Source organism: Onychomys torridus, chromosome 6, assembly GCF_903995425.1.
Source record: "Onychomys torridus chromosome 6, mOncTor1.1, whole genome shotgun sequence".
NCBI lineage: Eukaryota > Metazoa > Chordata > Mammalia > Rodentia > Cricetidae > Onychomys > Onychomys torridus.
In genome coordinates, this window is record NC_050448.1 from 39,644,080 (window position 1) to 39,654,991 (window position 10,912).

Consider the following 10,912-nt stretch of genomic DNA (forward strand, 5'->3'; position numbering starts at 1 on the left):
TGATTTTTCAATAGAAACAGGAAAAGTCAGAAGTACTTGGAAAGATACATATTGAGCTCTGAAAGATCACACTGTCAAACAAGACTGTTAACCAATGGAATTATGATTGAAGGAGCAAGAAATACTTTGAGTAATTTTTTTAAAAGCTCAATGGAATTGATGATGGCCAAGCCATAGGCCTGAAGAGGTTAGTTACTACAAGGAATGCTTTAGGTTGAAGAGAAAGATAAGCACATCAAGGAGGCTACAGGACAATTTGAATGATGCTAATTCAAGTGTTTAATAAAGAAAACTATGAAATGCAAGAGACCACAAAATTAACAAAAAGACAGGAATCAATATATCTCTCAATAATAATACTCAATAGGCTCAATTCCTCTATCAAAAGACACAGACTAGCAGATTGGATTAAGAAACCAGATCCTTGTTTCCCCTGTCTTCAAGAAACACACATTCCAATCAAAGAGAAAATATCTTAGGAAGAAAGGATGGAAAAAAGGATTCCAAACAAATGAAAAAAAGAAGCAAGCATCCCTATTCTAGTATCAGACAAAATAGACTTCAATCTAAATCAAGTGTCATTTTCTAATCAAGGGAACAATCCATAAAGAACAAATTCCAATTTGAAACATATACATACCTGACATAAGCAGGTACATTTCATAAAATAGGTATTTCCAGTTATGAAGTCACATACTAACTCTAACACGGTAGTAGTGGGTGATTTCAATACTTTACCACCATCTTTAAAAAGATGAGATAATAATTCAAACATTTGTAACAAATATAATAAAATTAAAGCAATAATTAAAAAAAAAACTTCCAAATGAAAACAGCCTGAGTCACATGGACTCACTGCAAATTCTACCAGATGTGCAAGAAGAATTAATATGAACACTTCTCAAATTATTCTATAAAATAGAGAAGTATTAAATAAAAACATGGAGCCAGATAAAGGGGTGAAAACTTTAGAGAGATCAGGGAAATAGGGAAAGCCACAGCTAACTTTACCTCACCAACTTGGCAATGTCCGTATGTTGAGTTACTTCCTGTCTACCCATGCCTTGCTGTTCTGCCATCTGATTTCCTCTCTCTGTCCAGCTACATCACTTCCTCTTCGTGCCCAGCTCTGTCACTTCCTATCTGTCTGTACAGACCTCCAGACCTCCACAGTTAACTAGTATTGGAATTTAAGGCATATGCCACCACATCTGGCTGTTTCCAATGTGGCCTTGAACTCACAGAGATCCAGACAGATCCCTGCCTGCCAAGTGATAGGATTTAGGGTGTGTGCTACTATTACCTGACTTCTTTGTTTACTTATAATGGCTGCTTTTTCCTCTGATCTCGAGGAAAGTTTCATTTATTAAAGCACAAATAAAATATCACCACAGGTCATTTTCAAAATTTTTCACAAAGCCAATATTAACCCTATACCAAAACAAAACATTAAAAGAAAATTGTAGCCCAATCTCATGGATTAACACAGGTACAATAATAATAAATAAACTGCTTGTAAATTAAAAAACATAAAAAAATCATTCATCTTTATCAAGTTGCCTTCATTCCAGAATATAAGGATTATTCAACATATGTAAATCCGTAAATATGGTTCATCACATAAATGGTTTCAACAACTGAAGCCACATAATCATTGTAATACACATAGAAACAATCTTTGATGAAATCCAACATCCTGTCATGATCAAAGCCCTGTAGAGATGGTGGACAGAGGGAACACATTTCATTATAATAAAAGTTATATATGACAAACCTGTAACCCGTGTTTTAAAACATGGAAAAAACTTGGATTCTCACTACTATTAAGAAGAAAACAAGAGTATCTATTTTATCTACTCAGATTCAAGATAGTATTTGAAGTCTTAACTAAAGCAATAGACAAGAGAAAATGAAAGTGATTCAAACTTAAAAGGAAGAAGTCAAAATATTTCTGCATATGAATGATTCTATACAGAAAAGATCTTAAAGACCTTATCAGAAAACACCCAGAGTTGATAACTCATATAGTTCACAAAGAATCTTAGCAAAGTAGCAAAAAAAAAAAAAAACAACCCAAATTTAACATACATAAATAAGAAACATCACTAGACACCTGTGACAAATACACTGAGAAAGAAATCAGGAAAACAATCTCATTTACAAAAGCCTCAAAGAAACATCTTGATCTCTCATATTCCAATCTCCACCTGCTCCCTGTCCACCCTCAAAATCTATTCTGACACATGGGGTGGGGTAGGAAATGTGGAGAGGGGGAGTACTGGGAGAGACTCTGGAAATGGGGGGCAAAGTAGAAACTCAGTGTGATGGAAACTCCCTGGAATCCATGATAGTGACCTGAATGAAGACTCTTAGTAATAGGGGACACAGAGCCCGAACTGGCCCTCTTCTGTAACTAAGCAAGGCTTCCAGTGGTGAGACTGTGACATCAACCCAGCCACAAGACCTTAGACCTACAATCTGTCCTGCCTCCAAGATGTACTGGGGTAATGTTGGCGCAAAACTTATGCGAGTTGTCAAATAATGACTTGTACAGCCACTGTGGAACTCAGTATAGGCAGTGGCTCCCCAGAAAGTTGAGAATGGATCTACTTCAAAATCCAGCTCTACAATTCTTGGGCATTTCATCTGACCACAGAGACATGTTTTCCACCATGTCCATTGCTGCTCTAGTCACAGTAGCCAGAAACTGGAAACAAACTAGATGTCTTTCAACAAAAGAATGAATTAAGAAAATTTGGTACATTTATACAATGGAGTATTACTCAGCTATTTAAAAATCATTATGTCATAAATTTTTCAGGTGAATGTATAAAACTAGAAAAAAATTCCACACCCAAAAGATGAATATTAGTGTACATTAACTTATATATGACTCATATATGGATATTAGCCATTAAATAAATGATAACCAAGTTACAATCCATAATCCCAGAAAGGTCAGGTATTGAGGAAAGGACTGGGGGAGGGGGGATATCTAGATCTCTTTGGGAGTAGGAAATAGAATAGATTTTGTGTGTGTGTGTGGACTGTTGTACAGAGAAGGGGGATGGGAATGAGACGATTGATTGGGGAGACAGAGGAGAGACAGAGTTGAGAGAAGGAGTGCAGGGAAGAACAGCTATAATTGAGGGGCATTTATGGGGTGTCATGGAAATTTAGTGCAATGAAAACTTCCTAAAGTATACGAAGGCAATGCTAATGAAGTCTACAAATAATGTGGGAGGCAGAGTCCTAGCTGGCCATCTCTTGTCACCAAATGGAGCTTTCAGTACTGGGACTGGGCTACAACCAATTGAGTTGTTGCCCAAAGGGGTCCCATGGAAATCCCCAAACAACCCAGATTGTTGGCAAGACAATAGATAGCTCTCCACAAGCTGACAGCAGGACCCCATTGCTGACAACAACACCAATACAACTCATTGAACATGGAGAGGTAGAGCTGGTGTCTACATAGACCCAAACCCCATGACCTAGTGCTTTTTGCATGGGAAGGTACACTGCAGGCTACCGAAAGAGAAACAGAAACACCAACATAGCCACAAAACCTTTGATCTGCAATCTGTCCTGCTGCAAAATATTCTAAGGCAATGGTGACCCAAAACTCGTGGGAGTAACCTACCAGTGACTGATTTGACTTAAGATCCATTCCATGAGATGGAACCTGTACCTAACACTACTAGGGTGACTAAGCACCAGAGATTAGATAGCCCAGAGAGCTAGAAAAAAACAAACAAACAAAAAAACAAACAAACACTACTGGTCTTAAAAATGACAACAAAATGACTCCTAATGATATTCTGCTATATTCATAGATCACTGCCTTATTCAGCCATTATCAGAGAGGCTTCACTCTGCATCAGATGGGAACAAATGCAGAGATCCACAGACAGACATTACTGCTGTGAGAGAGAGAGAGAGAGAGAGAGAGAGAGAGAGAGAGAGAGAGAGAGAGAGAGAGAGAGAGAAAGGGACCTTGTAGCACACAGCCCTAAATGGGATGTCTCATCAAATTCCTCCCTGCAGATTCCATGGAAGAGGAGGTTGAAGGAGTGTGGAAGCCAGAAGGGATGGGGGACACCAGAATAGATCTCTCCAAATCAATTGAGCAAAGACCATATGAACTCACAGAGATTGAAGCAGCATGCCCAGGGCCTGCACAGGTCTAAACAAGGTCCTCTGCGAATATAGTATGGTTTTCAGTTGAGTATTTTTAATGTGAAGGAGTAGATCTCTTTGAGCTCTTTTCCATCCAATGGTTTGCCTTATCCAACTTCAATATGATGTTTTTTTTTTTTTTTATCTTATAATATTTTATTTTCTTACTATGTTTTGGTGTTATCTCTTAGAAGCCTGTTCTTTTCTAATGGGACACAGAGAGTGGATCCAGATGGGAGAGGAGGTGGGGAGGAACTGGGAGGAATAGAGGGAGGGGAAATTTTAATCAGGATATATTATATGAGAAAAAAATCTATTTTTAATAAAAGGAAAAATCCAGAGTGAAAAATAAAGGAAAGAAACTCAAGATTGCTGCCATGCTGTCTCCCAAGATGCCAGAATCAATGATTACCTCCTCTATCTTCCCCCTTCCATTTTCTCTCAGGGTTTTGATTGCTTTTCCTTCAGTCTCATTTTTCATTTTGCCATGTGATGATGTTACAAGTTTGTTGTTTACAGCTGGGAATCTCTTCAAGACAGATACTTTCTTGCTAGTCTCACTTTTTCCTCAGTAGTGCCACATTTTACATTTGCTGGCACTGGCTGATTGTTTATTTAAACTGTAATTAACTCTGTTCCTCGCCTTGATTAGAAATTTAGATTAGAACCATTCTGTCAAATTCTTCTTTTCAGATTGTGAAAGCAATGTGGCTATGGAGCATCTAGAAATGCTGATAGGCTCACAATGCCGTCCACTCTTTGAAAAAGAGTTTAAAGAGATGAAGTGGCACCTCTTAGCACATGCCACACTCTTAATCCCCTGAACATTTTCACTGAACAAAACAACTTAGGATATAGTTTTCATTGCATTAAAACATCTCCCCTTTTGCAATAGAAAATGTGATTATCTAATTGATTATCAGAGGGGGATCTGAAATGGAATTTTCTGAAATATATTGAAAACAATATGAATATTTACTTATTTTTTTAAACATATTCAAATATAGAAGACACCTTCACAAATTGTTACATCCTTCAGAATAATACTGAGTCTGAACCTGAGGCTTCGGTACTGTGTATGCAAAAGCCTTTGCTTGCCACCTGCTAAACTGTTTTCATTTCAGTTTGCTTCCTTTGCCAGGCATATCAAGCCTGTGATAATTAACATCAACAGCAGAATACAGGAGGAACATAAGGCTTGTGAACAAATTACAGTTATTATAGAGTATATTGATTTTGCCGAGTGTATAAACTACAGCCTGGGTGCTTTTTAACATTAACTTGTTGTAGTTAGTTTTTATTCCTCCTTATTATATAATTTCAGAAATCTCTCTAAGTTTTGATCAGTATTTTAGGCTGTCTTGGAATTCTCCTGGAAGAATTCTTGTTATAAAAGATAGATAGAATAATTCTTCATTTGCTGTTTGATTTATTCACCTCCTTTCATCCCTCCTTCATCCTTTTCTTTTTTTCTTAATGATATACAAAATTTTAATTTGTATCATACACTGTCAGAGAAATTAAAGGCAACACGATAGATCCAAACAAGCATCTAAGAATCCATGGAAGAGTGCTCCCGGTAACGTGCTAAGAGGTAGTTCAAAGACAGAGAAAAACTTACAATAAAATACAGTAAAGACAGTCTAGGGCAGGGATTCTCAACATGTGGTTCGTGACCCCTTAGCCAACTTCTATCTCCAAAAAAATTGCATTATGATTTATAACAGGAACAAAATTAGAGTTATGAAGTAACAACTAAATAATTTTATGGTTGGGGGTCACCACAGCGTGAAAAACTGTATTAAAGTGTCACAGCATTAGAAAGGTTGAGAACCATTGGTCTGAGGAAAGTGGTGTGCTTGCTCTTTAATTCTGAAACAAACACAACCTTGAAATCTCTAGGGAGAGAATCTCAATGAGGGATTTTTCTCATTAGGTTGGCCTGTGCATATGTCTATAAAGGATTGTCTTAATTCTTAATTTATGTAGAAAGACCCAACCTACAGTGAGCATCAGCATGGCAAGGCTTTGAATCCAGGATTATGAGAAGGCCAGGCAATATCATGACAGGCTCCAAATAACTCAGTTAAGAATTAGGCCTCAGTTCCTGCTTCTTGAAACTTAGCAGGCAGTTTCTGAGGAAGCCACAAAGAAAGGACAATAGATCTTTAATGTCCCTCAAGTATACTAGGCCTGAGCCAGCCCTCCACAGCAGCTCAAAGGTAATGACCAAATAAGAACATAGCCTGGAACTTATCCAGGTCTGCCCCCAAACAGAAAAGCTATAGCCTTAGCCAGCCCTTGCTAGCCCTATCCAATTACGAATGTACTAACATAATTGCCACCCACTTAAGCCAATCATAGATAAAATGACCTAACTGCCCTAGGAACTCCCTTTATCTGTGCTTTAAAAAAAAAAAAAAAAAGCCTGCACATCTCTCTCTCATCACCATTTTGTACAGGTGCATGACCCCACATGCATGCTGGTATAATAAATTCTCTTGTTGAGTGCATACATGGATGGTGTTCCTTTGTGGGACTTCTCTAGGACCCTAACAGATTATATAGAGAGGGCTAGCTGAATAGTAGGAAAGAGGCAAACATAGGTACCTTCATTTCTTTCTGCTCTTGACCATGGATATGATGCAATCAATTGCTTGGTATTGTGTCTTGGCTTCCCTGAAATGATGGCTATAACCTGAATTATGAGATTAAAAAACCCTCTCTGATAAGTTGCTTTTGGTCATGTTATTTTATTACAACAACAGGAATGAGAGCAGGAGAGGGAGGTCACTGATTCGAAGAAAAATGGACAAGAGCTTGGACATGAGTATATCACTGTTAGAACACAGTCTACTCAACATCATTGTTTGTTGGTGATTTTCACATTTTGTGTAACTCCTTGAACATGGTCATGTTCACAAAAGTCAAGGAGAACACTGTTCTATTCCTTCCAAAATTGTACATACACAGGCTTAAAATTTGTACAGTCAGAATATGATTATCATCCACACTTTGATCCTACAAACTTTAATGATATTTGTTACCTTTATTTGATTGGATTTGTTGAGGACATTATGTTAAATTCCCACATTTGCTACTATCAAATATATATTTACTACTATATGTATAAATGATTAAAATAGTTTTAAGTGCATATAGGAAATATGAAAATACCTCTTTTCAAAATTTGGAATACTAAATTATTAATTTATTTATCTTGTTTCAAATATAAAAGATTATAATTTCTAAATATACTTGCTCTCTAAGGAATTCACATTTCATCTTAACCTACATACTATCATCCTTCTTATTTTCTCCAGTGTTGTTGTCAGGAAAAGATGGAGTTATTCTTACCTGGTCTTGGTTTTATTCTCCTGCTTGCCTACCAGTGGATGTTATTGTAACCCTAAATATGTACAATTTTGGAAATCACTTCTGAAATACAACTAAGCTGCCTTCCAATGGTTTAAAAATATTTTAGCAAGTTAACTGTCTTTAGGTGTTTCTAAAAAATAGCAGCTAGTGAACTATAATAGCATAAGGCATATTTATTGGTTATTAGAAGATAAACAAGGGTTAGCACTAGGCATATGGGGATGATGTGCAAATGATGAGTCCTTGCCCTAACAGAGGTGACAGTTCAGTTGAAGAGGAAGACACAAAGGGAACAACATGCAAGGTGTGTCACTGCTAGTGAAGATAAGGTCTCTAGTAAGAACTGGCCCCGATGTTAGTGTGGGCATTATTGGAAATTCTTTTGGTATCTAATGGTACCACCGGATAAGCCTGTGCATCCAGACAATGAAGTGAGAAGCTCATCCCAGTTACAGGAGTCCAGCTTAGCTAAGGAATAGAGGAAAGAAATAGAAGATACAAAAAGACTTCAACAAATTTAATATTATCATCATATAAAAAATGTGAGTCAGAGAGAGAAACATGGTGAAATTTAAAGGAGAGACTGGAATTATTATGGAATCATCTTGAGCCCCAACAGAGTTTATTCCTTTAGAAAGGGACTATAGCCAGAATACTGTGGCTACCACTGGCCGAGAATTGCTGATGATGGAGCTGGAATCAGGAAAACCAACTATTGTTTATGAGATCATAGATTAAGATAACGAACTTGAAATTTGGGGTTCTTCTTTAAGAAAAGAATAAACATTTTAAAGTACTTATTAGGGAAATCACCAAAGAAAGAAGATATGGAAGATGATCCTAAGTGTCATCTAAGATCGAAGATCACACCTATGAAAGAAAGGAGAGAGGGAAAGATAGATTTAAAAGAAAAGAAGAGTTTTAGACTGCAGGATATTTCAAGAAAGCTTTATCTAAGCCAGATGATTTTCCAAACCAAGAATGCCTATTAGAGGAGCCACTGCATCTGCATTCATGAGCATGGTCTATAAGGAGCATGACATTTGCGAAATGTGGTGGTGAATTCAGTAAAGTGGTGTCAGGACTGCCAGTCAATGCTATATAAATTGCACATCTGAGAAGTGCATGTCCACTGATGTTGTAAGGATGGAGAACAGCATGCAAGGAGGTATCAAAACACTCAAGGAAAATTTTCAGTTGATCTCATGTGGAGGAGGAAGATAAACAGAATACTTAATTGTTCTGAAGTTTCTAGGCAGTGTGGTAGAATGCAACATTATGGGTGCAGAGAAAATAATCAATTTAATAAAACTGAAGCACTTATGAGATAAAATTTAAAAAGAACAAAATTAGGACTTCTTCACTTGGAAAATTCATATCAGGCAGTTAGGAGCTAACTTTTCTACAGATAACCATTTGACATAAGCAGGCATTTTTCATTAAAAACTAAATAAAACAATTTCCTTGTTTCAGATATTCTCCATATTGGTCAGTTTTAGTAAGTAAGTAAAAATGATTATAGGAATACTTTGTATCTGATTAAACTTTAAAATTTGTATATAAATGAATTAAAGGAGTATATTTTTCATTTTGCCTGTTCCCCAACTGTCTAATTCCTGTCACATGTACAACAACAGGAAGGAAACTCGTGAGACTGGGCAATAGCAATAAAGTGTTTGTCATGTATTCTCGGTATCCACCAAAACAGGGTTTAGGGATGATCAAGCTGTCCTTGGTTTCTAAGAGAGCTAGTCATGTTATTTGTGAAACATTAAGTGACAATTAATTGAATTCCTCAGTCAAGAAGTATACGTTAAATTTTACAGTAAAGATACTAAATCTGGGATCAAGATAGCTTAGGTGCTAAAGGCACTTGACGTACAAGCCTGATGACATGAGTTCAATCCTCAGAGTCCATGTTAAGATGAAAAGAGAGAACTAACTGTATCAAGTTGTTCTTTGGTGTTCACAGGAATACATACTTAACATAATAATAACAATGATAAATTCACTAGTTAAAATACATCAAAGTTATTTTTGAGCCATGATTAGGATTACTTATAGGTATTTATAGTCATAAATATGTGATTAAGTTTATGTACAAACATTGTTTTTAAAATAGTATGCTCAATAGAATAAATGACCAACATTATCTAACTTTACAATTATTTTGTTTGGGTTATAAGGGTTGTTTTTAGATATTATCTTAACACTCTGTTCTTTTTTCTTTCTTTAGCCAACTGTAGTGACTGTGGGCAGTATGCATTTCCAGCAGAGGTCAGTGTTTGCATTAGATCAGATAGTCTCCTGTATGGGGACTTAGCTTAGTGGTCATAAGAGTATGTGAAAACCATAATTCTTGGGAAGCATGCAAAGACATTCTGAAGAATTCTGTTCTTTCAGGCAATGTATATCAGAGCTATGGTTTCACCACTGTGTGTGTGTGTGTGTGTGTGTGTGTGTGTGTGTGTGTGTTACATGTATAGAATGCTCATAATAGATCCAAATAAGCATCTAACAATCCGCAGAAGAGTGCTCAAGGTATACATGCTAAGAACTAGTTTAAACACAGATAAAAACTCACACTAAAATACTTTAAAGAAGGTCTAGGAAAAATAGTATGCTTAAGCTTTAATTTTGAACCTGAAACAGCCTGGAATCCTGTAAGGGAGAGAGTATCAATGAGGAAGTTTCTACATTGGATTAGCCTGTGGATATGTCTGTAAAGGATTGTCTTGGTTGATAATTTATGTAGGAATACCCTACCTATGTGTGGGCATTGCATGGGTAACAAAATGCTATTGCTCTTAGCAGAGGAATACAAAAGACTTCAGTATTGTTGATTCAGAATGGTAACTGATAGATAAAGTTTCCACTGCTCCAGAATAGTCTTTTTGGCCCAGGACCTCTGTTTCCTACTGTAGCCCTTCTTTCCTTTATAGCTTATACACTGGAATTGTACAAGAAGAGTTTTAGGATCCCAATGGATGTGCCAGCAGTTCCATTAAAATGAGAAAAAGCGCTAACTTGTCTTTTTTTCCAACCAGGAAAATGTATTTGGTTCTTTGGCTGAAAGTTCTTGGCTTTTCCCAAGGGAAAAGCCTTTTAGGTTAGATACTGAAGTCTTGGGCTGCATTCCAATCCAAGTTCTTGATGGCTTCATAATTAGTATATGGCATCTAGGGGCATTGGATACTTGTGGTGCCTAGACATGTAATGCTGACAAAACACTAATACACATAAAAGGAAATCAATAAACCTTTTAAAAAGTTTAAACATTTTATATAATATATTTTAATCACACACTACCTCCCTCAACCCCTCCCAGATCCTCCCTACCTCCCTGCCCACTAAATTC